At 41.5% G+C, this 21820-nt stretch overlaps 1 pseudogene; it reads right to left on the bottom strand.

Moving 5' to 3' along the window:
- Positions 1-8131: 8131 nt before the first annotated feature.
- LOC134479249 (small ribosomal subunit protein uS2-like) lies at positions 8132-14586 on the bottom strand (annotated as a pseudogene).
- Between the last annotated feature and the right edge of the window lie 7234 nt (positions 14587-21820).

The following is a 21820-nucleotide window of genomic DNA, read 5'->3' as shown; positions in this document are numbered from 1 at the left end:
TAGCATTAGTAGTAGTAGTAGCATTAGTAGTAGTAGCATTAGTAGTAGTAATAGCAGTAGTAGTAGTAGTAGTAGTAGTAGTAATAGGTCCTCCTCTAGATTCTATGGCTTCATGAGCCAAGGTTAATTGGCTAGGTGTTCAGTATCAAGCATTATTTTCCTCCCATTGTTTTGACCTTTAGTCCAACTATTCAACTGTTTGTTATCTGTAGTTAAAGCAATCTGTAGCCTTGTGTTTTTCCACCTATCCACTTTGTTCTCATAAATAATGGCTCTAAGGCTTAATATTTAATGAATAAATGCCTAGGGCCAAAGATTTGCTTGTTCCTCAACTAGCTCATAACTTAATTGTCCTCTTATTCTATTCTAGGTCATGCCATGTGGCTAGTTACCTGGTCCTTAATGTGACCATCTTCTTCAGTGTCTGGGACAAATCTCTCAAACCTATCTCCCAGAATCATCCTCTCTCTCTCTCTCTCTCTCTCTCTCTCTCTCTCTCTCTCTCTCTCTCTCTGTGTGTGTGTGTGTGTGTGTGTGTGTGTGTGTGTGTGAGAGAGAGAGAGAGAGAGAGAGAGAGAGAGAGAAATGTTCCTCCTTCTCTTTTAATGCTGCCTCAGCTCATTAGCCACAGTCTTTTTTATTGACACACGAATGCATAAACATTGCATAAAGGATTCCCTCTAGAGTTACTATCAAGATATAAGAGCCACCAGAGGGATATCTTGCTGTGCTGGTCCTTGGCATCACAACTGGGTAGGATTATTAATTTTCTCTCTTCCAAGTGGCATAGCTCCTTCCAGTACTATGAAAGCTAGGACTCAGGGAGAAACCTTCGGATTAGATCCAGTTTGATTTGTCTAAGTCCCATTTCCAAAGTAGGTGGTGTCTTCAGAAATAGGGACTTATCTTCAAATTCTGAGAGAAAACCAAAAGCATCTGTAATAGCCTAATTGTTTGGGGAGTTCCTTGGACTCCCCTAGACAACAAGACTCAAGAAGAATTTCTCATGCTTGGCTTAACATTGTTGTTACTAGTCTATTCATTATGGGGGAAGCTTTATTACCCAAGTAAATTGCACACACACACTTCTGTGTACTGTATGTAATTTTAGGTAAATATATACTAATTTGATTCCTATGACCTCTTAAAACTTTTTTTTGTTACCTTCACTCCCTTTCCTCCCTGTGAACCTGTATTGCCCTTCCTTCACCCAGTAAAACAGTCCTCATTTCCCACTTTACATTCATTTTATTGTGTTCACTTTCTCTTTTGAGACAGTCTCACTATTTAACCCTGGCTGGCCTGAAACTCACACAGGTGTGCCTTCATCTGCCTCTCAAAGGCTGGAACTGAAGAACAGCACCACCACAAATGGTCAAGATAGTTATGTAGAAACCAGCAACTAAAATGCAGCCACCATACAGAAATGGCGTATTAAATAAGACATGCAAACCCACCTGGAACCCAGGAGATACTTTGACTTTGTCATTCTTATCTCTATTTTCTGTAACTTAGTTTTCTTTCTTTGGAGCCTGGCTTCCTAAAGCTAACTCAGTAGTTTTGAATCTGTATGAATTGTTCTAGAGATCAGCCCAATTCCAGATTCCCAGGACAGCACCATCAGTCCGCTCATTGTTGGTCCAACAGTCACTTGTGTGCCAGTAAAATATGCAGGCAAAGGATCCTGGGAGAGTAGGATTGGGATGTGTATAGAACAACTTTTCCAGCTAGGGGTAATGGTGTGCATTACTAAGTGAAGTGGGGAGGGGGGAGTGAAGATAGGGCAAAAGGGACAGATAAGGAAATGTCAGAACGACCTGCACAGCAGAAGGTCACCCTGCCATGAGGGTGACATGGCTTGTATTACCACCTTTACCCTTTATTCGTCCCTCTGAAAAGATGACTCTGTGGGAAAAGTGCTTTCCACACAGGCAGGAGGAACTGAGTTCAGATCCCCAGGAGTCATATAAAGCTCAGCACTTGAAACCCCAGTGTCACCATGGAGAGATGGGCAGATCCCAGTGTCACCATGGAGAGATGGGCAAATCCCAGTGTCACCATGGAGAGATGGGCAGATCCCGGTGTCACCATGGAGAGATGGGCAGATCCCAGTGTCACCATGGAGAGATGGGCAGATCCCGGTGTCACCATGGAGAGATGGGTGGCAGGAACAGGAGAGTCCCCAGATACTTCTGTCCTACAAAATATACTTTTAAAAATCCTTCTTCAGGGGCTGGGGATTTAGCTCAGTGGTAGAGCGCTTACCTAGGAAGCGCAAGGCCCTGGGTTCGGTCCCCAGCTCCGAAAAAAAGAACCAAAAAAAAAAAATCCTTCTTCAGGGCTGGAGAGATGGCTTGGCGGTTAAGAGCACTGACTGCTCTTCCAGAGGTCCTGAGTTCAGTTCCCAGCAACCACATGGTGGCTCACAACCATCTGTAATGGGATCTGATGCCCTCTTCTGGTGTGTCTGAAGACAGCTACAGTGTACTTATATGTAATTAATAAATAAATCTTTTTTTAAAAAAATCCTTCTTCAAATAAGGTAAAAATTAAGGATTGATACCCAAGATTGTCCTCACTGCCATACTATGTAACATATGTATGCTTGAGTTAATGGAATTAATTCCATTAACTAATCGAATTAACTAATGGAATTAATGATTTTTGTAAAAAGCTTATCTTAAAATTTAGATTCCTTAAATTGTACTTTCATTAGTATAAAGTGAAATATTATATTATTATAGGCACAATTTTGATAATTAATTCTTTTCTTGTGTATCCATAGCTTAGGCCATTCTGACAGGGGTAAACTGAAATCTGAAAGTAGATTTGGTTTGCACCTCCCTTATGTCTAGGCACATAGAACATTTTAAAATATTTCTCTACTATTTGTGTTTCATCTTTTGAGAAATCACTGTTTTTCTGTTGATATTCTAGACCATTTACACTTAATGTAAGTGTTTATTTGGTTCCACTAAAACCTATCATCTGACAAATGGAAGAAAGTTTTACTTACCTGCTACTTATCTTCAGGTTTACTAATTTCCTCTTTTACTTCATTTTATATTAATTACTTTCATGATTCAATTTTACTTCTACTATTAGGACATCTACCCTTATACAATATATCTTAGGAACTTTATCCTCGGGGGAACATTAGTCCCTAATATTTTATTTTAGCTTGAAGCTGAGCCTCACTATGTTGCTCTAACTGGCTTAGAATTTGCTAGGTACACCAGACTGGCTCCAAAGATAAGATCTTCCTGCTTGCCCTTCCAGCGTTTGGGATTGAAGGCATGTGCTTCACACACCCAGCAGTATTTTATTTTTAAAACAGCCTCTGAACAATTTCACAATCCTCCTTAGTTTGGTTTTAGATCATTTCACCACAAAAGGAAGAAACCATGACCATTTGCGGTCAATCCCAATTCTCCTCTCCTGACCACCTATCAACTCTTCCAAGCACCTAACCCCAACAATTTCTTCTTTATTTCTGTCTGTCTGTTTTCCTACTCAGGCCCTTCTTACCCTCCTCTCTAAATATAATTATGTGTCCATGAATAATGTCATCTCATTACTCTCTAGTACCTAACTACCCAAAACTCTAAGAAGCACCATTCTATTCTGTCCTACAAAACAGACTTTTTTTATATTCTACATGTGAATGAGATGATGCCAGTATTTGTCATTCTATGCCTGGGGCACTTCACCGAATCCAATGTTCTCAAGATCCATCCATGTTGTCTCAAATAACAAGATTCCACAATATTTATTCATATTAGGCTGAACCACTTACTAGGCTGTCTGAAAATTAATTAATCAAGTCAATCTATCAATAAATAGCTATATTGATTGACCTGTCTTTTTTTTTTTTTGGTTCAGTCTTTCAAGAATGTGCGTGTTGTGTGTAGTCTACCTTCTTTTTCTGCAGTATATAAGTCAGTATTGTATCTCAGAGACACTACCTTATTGTATTTACTATGAATGTATTTTTCAATGTATCTGATGGTATATGCAGTAAAACCAGCTCTTTTTCTCTAGACTCTCATTTACAACACTTGTGGCATCAAATGTATGGATTTGCCACCATGAGCAATTGTTCTGTTTACTGAAGATGCCAAGTAGGCATTCTGTGATTTAATCTCACTTTGGCAATAGGAACACAAAGTCAGAATCAACTCTTACGCATTAGAAAGGCTCTGTCTCCTATTTCAGAATCCATTCACAAGTCCCAGGTTGTAACCTGTGTTTCTAACCTGGCTGCTATACATCAAAGAATCTCATAAGCCCCTTATTAAATTCAATAATTTGTTAGACTTCTCACAGAATCCAGGGAGACTCTCATGCTCATTTTTTCAAAGGTTCAGTCCATTGTCATCATGGCAGGAAGCATAGCAATGTGCAGGAAGACATGGTGCTGGAAGAGCCAAGAGTTCTACATTTTGATCAGAAGGTAGCCAGGAGGGCTTGGGGATTTAGCTCAGTGGTAGGGTGCTTGCCTAGCAAGTGCAAGGCCCTGGGTTCGGTCCCCAGCTCTGAAAAAAAGAAAAAAAAAAAGAAGGTAGCCAGGAGGAGTCTCTCTCTCCCATACTGGGTGGAGCTTGAGCAATAAGAGCCCTCAAAGCCTGCCTACGCAGTGAAACATTACATCCAAAAAGGCCACACCCATTCTAACAAGAACACACCTACTACTAATCATGTCATTCCCTAGTGGCCAAGCAGCCAAACAAATTAGTCTATGGGGACCAAACCTATTCAAACCACTACACTTCTCTACCTACGTATGATCAACCATTAACTCAACCCCTAGCCTCTCCCTTTCTGAGGAAAATGTATGAAGCTGCAAGTTTCAGCTTCAAAGTAGGATTTTGCCTTGGCTGTGTTAAGATGAAGCTGAATGTCTTCTTCCCAGCCACCAGTTTTCAGAAACTTATCAAAGTAGACAATAGATGCAAATTCCATACTTCCTATGAGAAGTGCACGATGCAAAAGTTGCTATTGATGTTCAGGGCAAAGAGTGAAAGAATATAGTCAGAATGACAAGGTTTTCTATCTAAGAAGGGTGTCTTGACCCAGTGTAGAGTGTGCCTGCTCTTGAGTAAGGGTCACTCATGTTCTAAGCCAAGGAGATCTAAGGAGAGCATATGCAAGTCTGTTCAGGGATGCTTTGTGAAGGCCAATCTGATTGTTATCCCGTTGTGGGAAGAGGGTGAAAGAAGAAAGAGAGGAGGGAGGAGAGAGAGAGAGAGAGAGAGAGAGAGAGAGAGAGAGAGAGAGAGAGAGAGAGAGAGGAGAGAGAGACATTGATTACTGGACTGAGAGACACTATTCTACTTTGTCAGTTGGGGCCCAAGAGAACTAGTAGAGTATGTATGCTTCTCAATCTCTCTAAAGAAGATGGTTCTCCGCAATATATTGTCTAAAGTCTTTAAATAAAGAAGGTAAGTAGATCAAAAGCTCCCAATGGTCATCCTCTTTTTACTCCATGTATCCTGCAATAAAGACACTATGTAATTGCTATGAACAAACAACACACCAAGAAAAATAAGGAAGAGGTTGTAGAATAAAGGAAATTATGGGGTAAAAGAATGAAGAAAAGCCAAAGAAAAATACCCATAACAGATTTTTTTTAAGTAGCTAATTTCAACGAATTTTTTGCTTCCTTTGTTGTTGTTTTGGTTTTTTGTTTGTGTGTATGTATGTTTTTATGGATATTTTTATTTACATTTCATATGTTATTCCCTTTCCTGGTTTCCTGTCCATAAGCCCCCTATCCCACCCCCTCCCCTTCTTCTATAAGGGTGTTCCCCCTCCCCAACCACCCCCCTTTCCTGCCTCCACACCCTGACATTCCCCTACACTGGGGGGTCCAGCCTTGGCAGGACCAAGGGCTTCTCCTTTCTTTGGTGCCCAACAAGGCCATCCTCTGCTACATATGCAGCTGGAGCCATGGGTCTGTCCCATGGCTCATTGGGTAATAAGCCATTACTCTTTGGGTAATGGTTTAGTCCCTGGAAGCTCTGGTTTGTTGGTATTGTTGTTCTTATGGGGTTGCAAGCCCCTTCAGCTCCTTCAATCCTTTCTCTAAGGTCCTCCAACAGAAACCCCATTCTCAGTTCAATGGTTTGCTAGCATTTGTCTCTATATTTGTCATGCTCTGGCTGAGCCTCTCACGAGACAACTATATCAGGCTACTGTCAGCATGCACTTCTTAACTTCATCAATCTTATCTAGTTTTGGTGGCTATGTATATATGGGCTGTATATCCATGTGGGGCAGGCTCTGAATGGCCATTCCTTCAGTCTCTGCTCCAAACTTTGCCTCCATATCCACTCCTATGAATATTTTTGCTCCCCCTTTTAAGAAGGAGTGAAGCATCCATACTTTGGTCATCCTTCTTGAGTTTCATGTGTTCTGTGTGTTATATCTTGGGTGATTCAAGCTTTTGGGCTAATATTCACTTATCAGTGAGTACATACCATGCGTGTTTTTCTGTAACTGGGTTACCTCACTCAGGATGACATTTTCTAGTTCAATCCATTTGCCTATGAATTTCATTAAGTCATTGTTTTTGATAGCTGAGTAGTACTCCATTGTGTAGATGTACCACATTTTCTGTATCCATTCCTCTGTTGGAAGGTATCTGGGTCTTTCCAGATTCTGGCTATTATAAACAAGGTTGCTATGAACCTAGTAGAGCATGTGTCTTTGTTGTATGTTGGAGCATCTTTTGGGTATATGCCAAAGAGAGGTATAGCTGGGTCCTCAGGTCATTCAATGTCCAATTTTCTGAGGAACCTCCTGACTGATTTCCAGAGTGGTTGTACCAGTTTGCAATCCCACCAACAATGGAGGAGTGTTCCTCTTTCTCCACAGCCTTGCCAGCATCTGCTGTCACCTGACTTTTTGATCTTAGCCATTCTCACTGTTGTGAGGTGAAATCTCAGGGTTGTTTTGATTTGCATTTCCCTTATGACTAAAGATGTTGAACATTTCTTTAGGTGTTTCTCAGCCATTCGGCATTCCTCAGCTGTGAATTCTTTGTCTACTTCTGAACTCCATTTTTTAATAAGGTTATTTGTCTCCCTGCGGTCTAACTTCTTGAGTTCTTTGTATATATTGGATATTAGTCCTCTATCGGATGTAGGATTGGTAAAGATCTTTTCCCAATCTGTTGATTCCTATCTTGTCCTAACCACAGTGTCCTTTGCCTTACAGAAGCTTTGCAATTTTGTGAGGTCTCTTCTGTTGTTTTGAGACAGGATATTAGTAGGTAGCTGACTGGAATGGTTGGCCTCACGCTCATTATGTAGACCAGGCTGGCTTCAAACTCATAGAGATCCACCTGTCTCTGCCTCTTATGCCCCGGGATTAAATATACATGCCACCAACCCAATCAATAGTTTCTCCTGTATCTGGATGCAGTCAAAATTAAGTCTTTAACAGTAACAAATAAATGATCAAACCTTGAGATAAGATTGAGAACAAAATACACACACACACACACACACACACACACACCACACACACACACACAAAATGTTCCCTAGAGTACCTTGTAATACAGTAATAGATTTAATCAATTTATTTAGAGTAGTAATAGAAAAAGTCTTCTTCTGAGTTAGTATGATTTCCTTGTCTTTCCGTGTCTTGCCTCAGCACGTGCATCCCATCAGCCTGAGTCCACAGAAAGAGCAAGAAACAGCAGTACACCAGTTTTTTTGGTGCCTTTCTCTCTATGGAGTCCCAACAAATGCAGTGCAACTAAGCAATGTAAAGTAGACCAATACATGAGTGTCCTTAGCAAAGACTCCTTCATCACATCCTTTCTCGTGCTTGCCTAAGCAGAACATCCTCTCTCCTCTGTCTGCTTCTGCAAAACGCTCCTTCATGGGCTACCTTAGCCTTTTACACCGGTGTCCACTTCTTGGCGTTTGGAGGGTATAAATAGGACTCGACAGAATAATGGGGACAGAGTTTGGCTTGCTGGTACAGCTCGCTGTACAACACTTGTGGGTCTCACTTCTTCGCTGACCTTCAGTTCACTGAAAGAGGCACAGCTGAGAAGTTTTCTGGTGTCCCTTTGGGTCCCTCCTGCTTACTTGTGCCAAGGCTGAGGCCTGGCTGTCTCTGCTGGGGAGTGCCACTGCTGCTGATCCTGTTTGCTATCCCAGCTCTACTGACTGCTGGTGTATTTGTAAAGTGTTTGTGAGCGGATCGAGCTGCTGCTGCTAACCTGTGACCTGAACTGCTGACTTCCAGAGAGCACAGATGAGAATTGTTCCAAAGAACCTTTCTAAGCACATCCACTTCGCCCATATCCTTTCCTTTCCACTACCTCTGGTGGGTGGTGGGCTATAAGGGAGTAACTTAAGAACTACCATCGGGGTTGGGGATTTAGCTCAGTGGTAGAGCGCTTGCCTAGGAAGCGCAAGGCCCTGGGTTCGGTCCCCAGCTCCGAAAAAAAGAACCAAAAAAAAAAAAAAAAAAAAAAAAAAAAACTACCATGAAGGGCCGGAGAGATGGCACAGTTTCCAAGCTGTGTCCAACCTGTGAGCTATTACCCTAGCTTCAGCTTTTCTGGTTTTTTTTTTTTTTTTTTTTTTTTTTAGAGCAAGACAGGGGAATTACTTGATCTTTCTGTGTATCCCCGGATCTCCTAGTATTCTCTATGTACCCAACAAAAGTCCTCTTGCCTTAGCCTCCTAAAAGCTGAGATTACAGGGGTGTACTTCCACACTCTATTCTTTCTCCTTTCTTACAACAGTTCTTGGAAATACAGACTTTCTTTTAAGGGTATCCAATTTGCGTGCTTATGTTGTTGCTTGTCTCTTGGTGTTATATATGAAAAAGAAGAGCAAGTGCCTACTTAACCTGAGATCACTTCAGAAACAATCATTTCAGAACCTCTGTGTCATTCCTCAGTGCTGTGCAGCTGAAATGGCCCTGGCCCTCCCTTGTTCAAGAAAAAAAAGAGAGGGATGACAAAATCTGATTGTATTTTCAGTGCTTTACCACAGTGCTTATGTATTCTCTATCCTCCTACCAAAACATTCTTCACTGTTTGTTGGGACCTAGGCCAAAAACTCCATGTGGTTTAGTCGTATGCACCATGTGCTCAGAAAGAAGATGTGCTGTAGAACGTTAGACTCTGGTAGGACGCATCCTCTGATTGTGAAACAACCAAAATAATGTGTTGTGAGAAGCATCTAGGGGCACCATACGGAACATTTCCAGTATCCAGAAACTCCATATGCCGTGCTTCTTCTGTATCTGTCAGATTAGACACTATTTCAACTTCTAATACTGTTGATTAACTTTGTAAAGTGAAATTATGTGGAATCTATTGTTTTGTGTCTGGCCTTTGTCAGTTGACATGATGAAACATTCATATTTGTCAAAGGATCTGTGTTCATTCTATGACTATAGTTTTCACAGTGTGTTTTTATCCATTTGTGTACTTGAATTGCTTGTATTTAATGCTTCTAGTAAACAAAAGAGTGATGAAGATTTCCATATCAGTCTTTTGCTGGACGTAAGCTTTCTTTTCTTCTATACATCTAGGAATAGAACACTGAACCACAAAGTCAACGTTTATCTAGATTTGTGGAAGGACATCGTAAGTGCAACTAGTGTTATTACAAAATAAATGTATCTATTTATAGTGTCACCAGCAATATGAACGTTTCCCTTGCTCACTACTTCACAACACTTAATGTCATTACTCTTTTTGTTGTTGTTATAGTTTGTTTGTTTGTTTGTTTGTTTGTTTGAGACAGGGTCTCATTATGTAGCTCTGGCTCTCCTGGAACTCACTATGTACACCAGGGTGGCCTCAGACTCACGAAGATCTGCCTGCCTCTGCCTCCCAAGTGCTGCTGTTAAAGTGCTATGCCTGGGCTAGAAGCATTAATCTTCTTTTCGTGCATGCATGTTCATCTGGTGATGGGGTAGTGGTAAATGTAGGGGCCAGAGAACAACCTCAGGAATGCCATCTACCTCCCTTGAAACCGGGTCTTTTGTTGGTCAAGAGCTAACCAATTAGGATAAGCTAGCTGGCTAGCAAGCTTTAAGAATTCTCTCTGGGGGGAGGGTGGGGAGGGGAACACCCATAAAGAAGGGGAGGGGGAGGGATTAGGGGGATGTTTGCCTGGAAACCGGGAAAGGGAATAACACTCGAAATGTAAATAAGAAACACTCAAGTTAATAAAAAAAAAAAAGAATTCTCTCTAGCACTAAGATTATTACAGGGCTGCACCAACATGCACAGCATTTTTTCCGTGGGTACTGGAAATCAAACTCAAGTCCTCGTGCTAGAAAGGCAGGCACTCTACTGACAGAACTATTTTCCTAGCTAAGGTAGTTTGAATGAGAATGCCTCCCAGAGACTCTGTAGTGGGACTTTGGGGGAAGGATTAGGAGGTGTGACCTCATTGAAAGAAGTGCATCACTGGGACTGGGTTTTGAGGTTTCAAAAGCATATGCCATTCCTAGCTAGCTCTCTCTGCCTCCTACCTTCAGATCTAGATAAACACCTTAGCTACTGGTCCAGCACCATGCCTGCCTGCCTGCCTGCTGGCATGCTCCTTGAATGATGTTCATGGACTCTAACCCTCTGCAACCGTGAGCCCCAAATTAAATGTTCTCCTTTGGAACTTGTCTTGGTCATGGTGTCTTATCATGACAATAGAACAGTAACTAAGATACTAGCCCTTCCTTAGTCTTTTTTATGTAAGCTATTGTGATGAGTATATAATGGTGTTTGTGGTGCTTTGAATATGCTTGGTTGAGGGACTGGCACTATTTGGAAGTATGACCTGTTGGAATAGGTGTAACCTTGTTGGAGGAAGTGTGTCACTGTGGGTATGGGTTTCAAGACTCTCCTCCTAGCTGCCTGGAAGTCAGTCTTCTTCTCTTGCCTTTGGAAGTAGTTGTAGAACTCTCAGCTCTTCCAGCACCATATCTACTTGGCTGTTGCCATGCACCTCTAAACCTGTAAGGCAGTCCCAATTAAATGTTGTCCTTTATAAGAATTGTGTGGGTCATGATATCTTTCCACAGCAGTAAAACCCTATCTAAGGGCTACCTTTTGGGCTAATATCTACTTATCAGTGAGTACATACCATGTGTGTTCTTTGTGATTGGGTTACCTCACTCAGGATGATATTTTCTAGTTTCATCCATTTGCCTAAGAATTTCATAAAGTCATTGTTTTTGATAGCTGAGTAATATTCCATTCTGTAGATGTACCACATTTTCTGTATCCATTCCTCTGTTGAAGGGCATCTGGGTTCTTTCCAGCTTCTGGCTATTATAAATAAGGCTGCTATGAACATAGTGGAGCACGTGTCTTTTTTATATGTTGGGGCATCTTTTGGGTATATGCCCAAGAGAGGTATAGCTGGGTCCTCAGGTTGTTCAATATCCAATTTTCTGAGGAACCGCCTGACTGATTTCCAGAATGGTTGTACCAGTCTGCAACCCCACCAACAATGGAGGAGTGTTCCTCTTTCTCCACATCCTCGCCAGCACCTGCTGTCACCTGAGTTTTTGATCTTAGCCATTCTCTCTGGTGTGAGGTGAAATCTCAGGGTTGTTTTGATTTGCATTTCCCTTATGACTAAAGATGTTGAACATTTCTTTAGGTGTTTCTCAGCCATTTGGCATTCCTCAGCTGTGAATTCTTTGTTTAGCTCTGAAACCCATTTTTTAATAGGGTTATTTGTCTCCCTGCAGTCTAACTTTGTGAGTTCTTTGTATATTTTGGATATAAGGCCTCTATCTGTTTAGGATTGGTAAAGATCTTTTCCCAATCTGTTGGTTGCTGTTTTGTCCTAACCACAGTGTCCTTTGCCTTACAGAAGCTTTGCAGTTTTATGAGATCCCATTTGTCGATTCTTGATCTTAGAGCATAAGCCTTTGGTGTTTTGTTCAGGAAATTGTCTCCAGTGCCCATGTGTTCGAGATGCTTCCCCACTTTTTTTCTATTAGTTTGAGTGTATCTGGTTTGATGTGGAGGTCCTTGATCCACTTCTTCTTTTTTTTTTTTCTTTTCTTTTTTTCGGAGCTGGGGACTGAACCCAGGGCCTTGAGCTTGCTAGGCAAGCGCTCTACCACTGAGCTAAATCCCCAACCCCCTTGATCCACTTCTTTTCTTTTTCTTTTCTTTTTTTTCCCCCAGTTTTCAGGAACTTTATTTTCCTTCTACCTTTTTCCCCTTCGCTCAGGTGTCTGCAGAGCAGCTCAGGACCACTCAGTGGTGCTCCAACCAGCCTATGCTGTGGGAGCTGCTGAGCAGTCCTCAGTGGCTGACTGCCCACTCCAGTCTTCTGTGGGGAACTGCTGGACGGGCATCTGCACACCCTCAGACCAGTCGGCCACCCCAGACTGAGCAGCAATGAACTCAGGCGTTGGTGCGGTCCATTCACCCTGGAATTCCCCCTTGGTCACAGCCTTCTCAGCGGCAGCCTGCTCCTCCTTCTCAATCTCCTCTGGGTTTCTGTAGAAGTAAAGATCAGGCATAACCTCCCATGGGTGCTCACGGGAGATAGCTCCTCGCATGCGGAGTATTTCCTGGGCCAGCATCCACCACATGAGACCCACTGAGTGAGCTCCCTTGTTGTTGCATGGAATGGCAATGTCCACATAGCGCTGGGGAGAATCTGTGTTACACAGAGCAATGGTAGGCAGGTTGACGTAAAAGGCCTCTGGAAGGGGCTGGTGGTCAGCCCGGGGATCGGTCACCACTGGAAGCCGTGGCTCCCTGGAGGCTGCTTGGAACTGGTTAGTGAAGGTCCCAGGTATGAAGTGGCCAGCAACTGGAGTGGCTCCTGTGGCAGCAGTGAACTTCAGTACAGCTCGGGGCCAGCGTTTCCGGAAGAAATGATGCTAACGTCAGCAGGGTTCTCAGTGGCAACAATAGCGCAAGCTGAGAGCAACAGCTTCTCCCAGGTCCTCTTCAGATTCATGATGTAGATACCGTCACTTTTCCTTTTGCAGATGTACTGCTCCGTCTGAAAGTCAAGGTCGGTGCCACCTAAGTGGGTTCCTGCAGCAGGGAACTTGAGAACACCCTCCTTCTGCAGGACGTCAAGGGCCCCAGACATTGTGTAAGTTTCCCTTTTAAGTTTCAATGGAAACCAAGAACAATGCCATATGGACCCATCCCCAGGTAGCATGGAAAGTTGTCATTATTTTCCAACAATAAAGTATAACTATTATTTATACAGAATTGACATTGCATTAGGTAATTTATATCAAGTTGCAATGTATAATATATGAGGATGTCTATACATCACATGCAAATGGTCAATTATTTTAAAGGCACATGTATTTATTCGTTTATTATTATATGTGTTTGGGTGTTTTGTTTGCGCATATGTCTGTGCATTATGTGCTTTGTGTGCCTGCAAAAGCCAGAAAAGGGATCGAATCTCCTGGAACTGTATTTACAGACTGTTGTTAACCACCATGTAATTGACAGGCAACCTGAGTCTTCTGGAAGAGCAGTCAGTGCTCTTAACCAGAGCCATCTCTCTGTCCCTCATGCTAAACTATTATATGGTAAGAGACTTGAACATCCTCAAAGTTTGGTGTCCTAGAGGGCCCTGGGAGTGCTACTGACAGTGAGACAATGTCTATGGTATGACTGCCACCTGGTGGACAATAATCATAAGACACATCAATGATAACATTTCTTAATTTCTGAATATCTAAAATATGAAACAAGTACATAATTACTAATGCTAAATAGCCTTATATCAGCAAAGTTTTTTATTAAAAACCTCACTGGACAATGAGAAAAATATATAATTTCTTAGAAGACAATACTACACATAGAAACATGAGTAAATATTTCCCAGAACATCATGATCAAATTATCAAAAATCTTGACTATTAATGATGGGGGAAAAGGGGCCTGGAGAAACAGCTCAGTTGATAAGTATTCCCGGATAACCCAAGTTCAGTCCCCAGCACCACATCAGGCATGACTCTCTGTAACACCCACACCAGGTAAACCAACACCTTTGGTGCACTTACCCACATGCAGACACACACATCTTCACATAATTACAGATATTAAAATGAAACTACATGTAATGTGTTTTCTGTCCCTTCAGAGGCCAGAAAAGGGATTGAATCTCCTAAAACTGAATTTACAGACTGTTGTTAACCACCATGTAATTGACAGGCAACTTGAGTCTTCTGGAAGAGCAGTCAGTGCTCTTAACCATAGAGCCATCTTTCTATCCCTATTGCATGGTAAGGGACCTGAACATCCTCAGATTTTGGTGTCTGTAGAGGGCCCTGTAAGTGCCCTCTTTAATGCCCAAAAGCCAAAGTTTTGCCATACCTGAAGGTGATCCAAAGTAGGACTTTCTCAAATTAGCATGAATGAAGACTCAGAATTTGATACATTTTATTTATTTGATCTATTTATTTGATCTACTTTACTATCATTAATAGTTATATATATATATATCAGTCAAATATTTTCAAGTAAATTATAATTCACTTAAAATTAGAACATAAAAGAGTATACAGAAGAGAGCCACCAAGCTTGTCTGACATTCATGAAGCCTGGGTTCAATCCCCAGCACGACAACAGAAAAGAAAAACTGAGTAAGCAGGAAAAGAGGGTAGGAGGACCAACCAGAATACTTAGACATATAAAACAGAACAGCTGCAGGTAGACCAGTCTATAGTTATCACCAAAGGTGTTCCATGGCACTTGTTGGGGGCCTCTTACACTCTCCACACTACTCCACTCTCTAAGGACACTGTGATCCTTTTGCTCATGGAACTTACATATTTGTCAGGAAGCATCAATAGTTAACAGCACCAAAAAAGACATTGTATGGTAAGAGAGAGGACTCAGTTGGTAAAATGTCTGCCTTCTAAACATGAAAACTTGAGTCCTAAGAACTCATGGAACAATTCCAGATGAACTGACACATACCTATAATTCAAATGCTAGGAAGCCATGCCAGGAGGGTCCCAGCATTTGTGGACCAATCAGTCCAGCCTAATCTTTGCCCTCCAAACTGAGAGGAAGCCTGTGTATCCTCTGCCCTGTATACACACATGTAAACGCACATAAATGCTTGGGTGGCTTCAAGATGTGTGTGTGCATGTGTGTGTCACTATGTAGCCCTGGCTGGTCTAGAACTAACTATGAGAGCAGCCTAACCTCAAACAAATAGATAAATGCATCTATCTCCCTAGTGCTGGGATTAAAGCCATGCACCACCTTGTCCAGCTAAAGTTACTGTTTTAGTTAGATTTCTATTGCTGTAAAGAGACCATGACCAAAGCAACTTATAGAAGAAAGTATTTGTTAGGGGCTTGCTTACAGTTTTAATGATTAGAGTCCATGACCATCAAGGCAGGGAACATGTCAGAAAGCAGGCGGGCATGGGTCTGGAGCAGTAACTTTTAGCTTACAGCCTCATCTACAAACTCTATGCAGAGATAGAAAGCTAGCAGAAATGACATGGTCCATTTGAGATGTCAAAGCCTACCCCTAAAAACACATCTTCTTCAACAAGGCCATACGTCCTAATCCCTCCCAAACACTTCCACCAACTGGGGACCAAGTATTCAAATATTTGAGCCTATGGGATCCATTCTTGTTGAAACTATCACAGTGGGATGGGGCCTCCAACACATGTGCAGTGGTGGACTCCCGGGTCTGGGTTAGGTCGGGGAGGATGGACCTGGTCCTCAGGAGGATGGAGGCCCTGGAGAGTTTGGAGGTCTGGTGGGGTGGATGGGGTGAGAACATCCTTGTGAAGACTGGGGGAAGGGGGTTATTGGATGTGGAGCCCTCAGGGCGAAGACAGGGAGGGCAATGGAGTCTGAAGTGTAAAAATAAATAAATAAATAAATAAATAAATAAATAAATAAATAAATAAATAAATAGCTCTTCCTGGTGGCTGCTGCCGCGGAGAGCTCACAAGCAACACCCCACGAGCAAACTTGAGCCTCGAGACCATAGGTAAGACCAACTTTTCTGCTGCAAGTGACCTGCCTGGTGAACTCAAGACACAGGCCCACAGGAACAGCTGAAGACCAGTAGATAGGAAAAACTACACGCCCAAAAGCAGAACACTCTGTCCCCATAACTGGCTGAAAGAAAACAGGAAAACAGGTCTCCAGCACTCCTGAAACACAGGCTTATAGGGCAGTCTAGCCACTGTCAGAAATAGCAGAAAAAAGTAACACTAGAGATAATCTGATGGCGAGAGGCAAGCGCAGGAACCCAAGCAACAGAAACCAAGATTACATGGCATCATTGGAGCCCAATTCTCCCATCAAAGCAAACACGGAATATCCAAACATACCAGAAAAGCAAGATCTAGTTTCAAAATCATATTTGATCATGATGCTGGAGGACTTCAAGAAAGACGTGAAGAACTCCCTTAGAGAACAAGTAGAAGCCTACAGAGAGGAATCGCAAAAATCCCTAAAAGAATTCCAGGAAAACATAAATAAACAAGTAGAAGCCCATAGAGAGGAGTCACAAAAATCCCTGAAAGAATTCCAGGAAAACACAATCAAACAGTTGAAGGAATTAAAAATGGAAATAGAAGCAATCAAGAAAGAACACATGGAAACAACCCTGGATATAGAAAACCAAAAGAAGAGACAAGGAGCCGTAGATACGAGCTTCACCAACAGAATACAAGAGATGGAAGAGAGAAACTCAGGAGCAGAAGATTGATAGAAATCATCGACTAAACTGTCAAAGATAATGTAAAACGGAAAAAGCTACTGGTCCAAAACATACAGGAAATCCAGGACTCAGTGAGAAGATCAAACCTAAGGATAATAGGTATAGAAGAGAGTGAAGACTCCCCGCTCAAAGGACCAGTAAATATCTTAAACAAAATCATAGAAGAAAACTTCACTAACCTAAAGAAAGAGATACCCATAAGCATACAACAAGCCTACAGAACTCCAAATAGATTGGACCAGGAAAGAACTCCCGTCACATAATAGTCAAAACACCAAACGCACAAAATAAAGAAATATTAAAAGCAGTAAGGGAAAAAGGTCAAGTAACATATAAAGGCAGACCTATCAGAATTACACCAGACTTTTCGCCAGAAACTATGAAAGCCAGAAGATCCTGGACAGATGTCATACAGACCCAAAGAGAACACAAATGCCAGCCCAGGTTACTGTATCCTGCAAAACTCTCAATTAACATAGATGGAGAAACCAAGATATTCCATGACAAAACCAAATTTACACAATATCTTTCTACAAATCCAGCCCTACAAAGGATAATAAATGGTAAAGCCCAACATAAGGAGGCAAGCTATACCCTAGAAGAAGCAAGAAACTAATCGTCTTGGCAACAAAACAAAGAGAAGAAAAGCACACAAACATAACCTCATATCCAAATATGAATATAAACAGGAAGCAATAATCACTATTCCTTAATACCTCTCAACATCAATGGCCTCAACTCCCCAATAAAAAGACATAGATTAACAAACTGGATATGCAACGAGGACCCTGCATTCTGCTGCCTACAGGAAACACACCTCAGAAACAAAGACAGACACTACCTCAGAGTGAAAGGCTGGAAAACAACTTTCCAAGCAAATGGTCGGAAGAAGCAAGCTGGAGTAGCCATTCTAATATCAAATAAAATCAATTTTCAACTAAAAGTCATCAAAAAAGATAAGGAAGGACACTTCATATTCATCAAAGGAAAAGTCCACCAAGATGAACTCTCAATCCTAAATATCTATGCCCCAAATACAAGGGCACCTACATGCGTAAAAGAAACCTTACTAAAGCTCAAAACACACATTGCACCTCACACAATAATAGTAGGAGATTTCAACACCCCACTCTCATCAATGGACAGATCATGGAAACAGAAATTAAACAGAGATGTAGACAGACTAAGAGAAGTCATGAGCCAAATGAATTTAACAGATATTTATAGAACATTCTATCCTAAAGCAAAAGGATGTACCTTCTTCTCAGCTCCTCATGGTACTTTCTCCAAAATTGACCATATAATTGGTCAAAAAACGGGCCTCAACAGGTACAGAAAGATAGAAATAATCCCATGTGTGCTATCAGACCACCACGGCCTAAAGCTGGTCTTCAATAACAATAAGGGAAGAACGCCCACATATATGTGGAAATTGAACAATGCTCTACTCAATGATAACCTGGTCAAGGAAGAAATAAAGAAAGAAATTAAAGACTTTTTAGAATTTAATGAAAATGAAGGTACAACATACCCAAACTTATGGGACAAAATGAAAGCTGTGCTAAGAGGAAAACTCATAGCGCTGAGTGCCTGCAGAAAGAAACAGCAAAGAGCATATGTCACCTGCTTGACAACACACCTAAAAGCTCTAGAACAAAAAGAAGCAAATACACCCAGGAGGAGTAGAAGGCAGGAAATAATCAAACTCAGAGCTGAAATCAACCAAGTAGAAACAAAAAGGACCATAGAAAGAATCAACAGAACCAAAAGTTGGTTCTTTGAGAAAATCAACAAGATAGATAAACCCTTAGCCAGACTAACGAGAGGACACAGAGAGTGTGTCCAAATTAACAAAATCAGAAATGAAAAGGGAGACATAACTACAGAATCAGAGGAAATTCAAAAAATCATCAGATCTTACTACAAAAGCCTATATTCAACAAAACTTGAAAATCTACAGGAAATGGACAATTTCCTAGACAGATACCAGGTACCGAAGTTAAATCAGGAACAGATAAACCAGTTAAACAACCCCATAACTCCTAAGGAAATAGAAGCAGTCATTAAAGGTCTCCCAACCAAAAAGAGCCCAGGTCCAGACGGGTTTAGTGCAGAATTCTATCAGGCCTTCATAGAAGACCTCATACCAATACTATCCAAACTATTCCACAAAATTGAAACATATGGAGCACTACCGAATTCCTTTTATGAAGGCATAATTACTCTTATACCTAAACCACACAAAGACCCAACAAAGAAAGAGAACTTCAGACCAATTTCCCTTATGAATATCGACGCAAAAATACTCAATAAAATTCTGGCAAACCGAATCCAAGAGCACATCAAAACAATCATCCACCATGACCAGGTAGGCTTCATCCCAGGCATGCAGGGATGGTTTAATATACGGAAAACCATCAACGTGATCCATTATATAAACAAACTGAAAGAACAAAACCACATGATCATTTCATTAGACGCTGAGAAAGCATTTGACAAAATTCAACACCCCTTCATGATAAAAGTCCTGGAAAGAATAGGAATTCAAGGCCCATACCTGAACATAGTAAAAGCCATATACAGCAAACCAGTTGCTAACATTAAACTAAATGGAGAGAAACTTGAAGCAATCCCACTAAAATCAGGGACTAGACAAGGCTGCCCACTCTCTCCCTACTTATTCAATATAGTTCTTGAAGTTCTAGCCAGAGCAATCAGACAACAAAAGGAGGTCAAGGGGATACAGATCAGAAAAGAAGAAGTCAAAATATCACTATTTGCAGATGACATGATAGTATATTTAAGTGATCCCAAAAGTTCCACCAGAGAACTACTAAACCTGATAAACAACTTCAGCAAAGTGGCTGGGTATAAAATTAACTCAAATAAATCAGTTGCCTTCCTCTATACAAAAGAAAAACAAGCCGAGAAAGAAATTAGGGAAACGACACCCTTCATAATAGACCCAAATAATATAAAGTACCTCGGTGTGACTTTAACCAAGCAAGTAAAAGATCTGTACAATAAGAACTTCAAGACACTGAAGAAGGAAATTGAAGAAGACCTCAGAAGATGGAAAGATCTCCCATGCTCATGGATTGGCAGGATTAATATAGTAAAAATGGCCATTTTACCAAAAGCGATCTACAGATTCAATGCAATCCCCATCAAAATACCAATCCAATTCTTCAAAGAGTTAGACAGAACAATTTGCAAATTCATCTGGAATAACAAAAAACCCAGGATAGCTAAAGCTATCCTCAACAATAAAAGGACTTCAGGGGGAATCACTATCCCTGAACTCAAGCAGTATTACAGAGCAATAGTGATAAAAACTGCATGGTATTGGTACAGAGACAGACAGATAGACCAATGGAATAGAATTGAAGACCCAGAAATGAACCCACATACCTATGGTCACTTGATTTTTGACAAAGGAGCCAAAACCATCCAATGGAAAAAAGGTAGCATTTTCAGCAAATGGTGCTGGTTCAACTGGAGGTCAACATGTAGAAGAATGCAGATCGATCCATGCTTATCACCCTGTACAAAGCTTAAGTCCAAGTGGATCAAGGACCTCCACATCAAACCAGACACACTCAAACTAATAGAAGAAAAACTAGGGAAGCATCTGGAACACATGGGCACTGGAAAAAATTTCTTGAACAAAACACCAATGGCTTATGCTCTAAGATCAAGAATCGACAAATGGGATCTCATAAAACTGCAAAGCTTCTGTAAGGCAAAGGACACTGTGGTTAGGACAAAACGGCAACCAACAGATTGGGAAAAGATCTTTACCAATCCTACAACAGATAGAGGCCTTATATCCAAAATATACAAAGAACTCAAGAAGTTAGACCGCAGGGAAACAAATAACCCTATTAAAAAATGGGGCTCAGAGCTAAACAAAGAATTCACAGCTGAGGAATGCCGAATGGCTGAGAAACACCTAAAGAAATGTTCAACATCTTTAGTCATAAGGGAAATGCAAATCAAAACAACCCTGAGATTTCACCTCACACCAGTGAGAATGGCTAAGATCAAAAACTCAGGGGACAGCAGATGCTGGCGAGGATGCGGAGAAAGAGGAACACTCCTCCATTGTTGGTGGGGTTGCAAACTGGTACAACCATTCTGGAAATCAGTCTGGAGGTTCCTCAGAAAATTGGACATTGAACTGCCTGAGGATCCAGCTATACCTCTCTTGGGCATATACCCAAAAGATGCCCCAACATATAAAAAAGACACGTGCTCCACTATGTTCATAGCAGCCTTATTTATAATAGCCAGAAGCTGGAAAGAACCCAGATGCCCTTCAACAGAGGAATGGATACAGAAAATGTGGTACATCTACACAATGGAATATTACTCAGCTATCAAAAACAACGGCTTTATGAAATTCGTAGGCAAATGGTTGGAACTGGAAAACATCATCCTGAGTGAGCTAACCCAATCACAGAAAGACATACATGGTATGCACTCATTGATAAGTGGCTATTAGCCCAAATGCTTGAATTACCCTAGATGCCTAGAACAAATGAAACTCAAGACGGATGATCAAAACGTGAATGCTTCACTCCTTCTTTAAAAGGGGAACAAGAATACCCTTGGCAGGGAATAGAGAGGCAAAGATTAAAACAGAGACTGAAGGAACACCCATTCAGAGCCTGCCCCACATGTGGCCCATACATATACAGCCACCCAATTAGACAAGATGGATGAAGCAAAGAAGTGCAGACCGACAGGAGCCGGATGTAGATCGCTCCTGAGAGACACAGCCAGAATACAGCAAATACAGAGGCGAATGCCAGCAGCAAACCACTGAACTGAGAATAGGACCCCCGTTGAAGGAATCAGAGAAAGAACTGGAAGAGCTTGAAGGGGCTCGAGACCCCAAAAGTACAACAATGCCAAGCAACCAGAGCTTCCAGGGACTAAGTCACTACCCAAAGACTATACATGGACTGACCCTGGACTCTGACCTCATAGGTAGCAATGAATATCCTAGTAAGAGCACCAGTGGAAGGGGAAGCCCTGGGTCCTGCTAAGACTGAACCCCCAGTGAACTAGACTATGGGGGGA

Source organism: Rattus norvegicus, chromosome 6 (genome assembly GCF_036323735.1).
Source record: "Rattus norvegicus strain BN/NHsdMcwi chromosome 6, GRCr8, whole genome shotgun sequence".
NCBI classification, from domain to species: Eukaryota; Metazoa; Chordata; class Mammalia; order Rodentia; family Muridae; genus Rattus; species Rattus norvegicus.
Note: the sequence above shows the minus strand (reverse complement) of the source record. Positions and strands in the feature narration are given on the sequence as shown.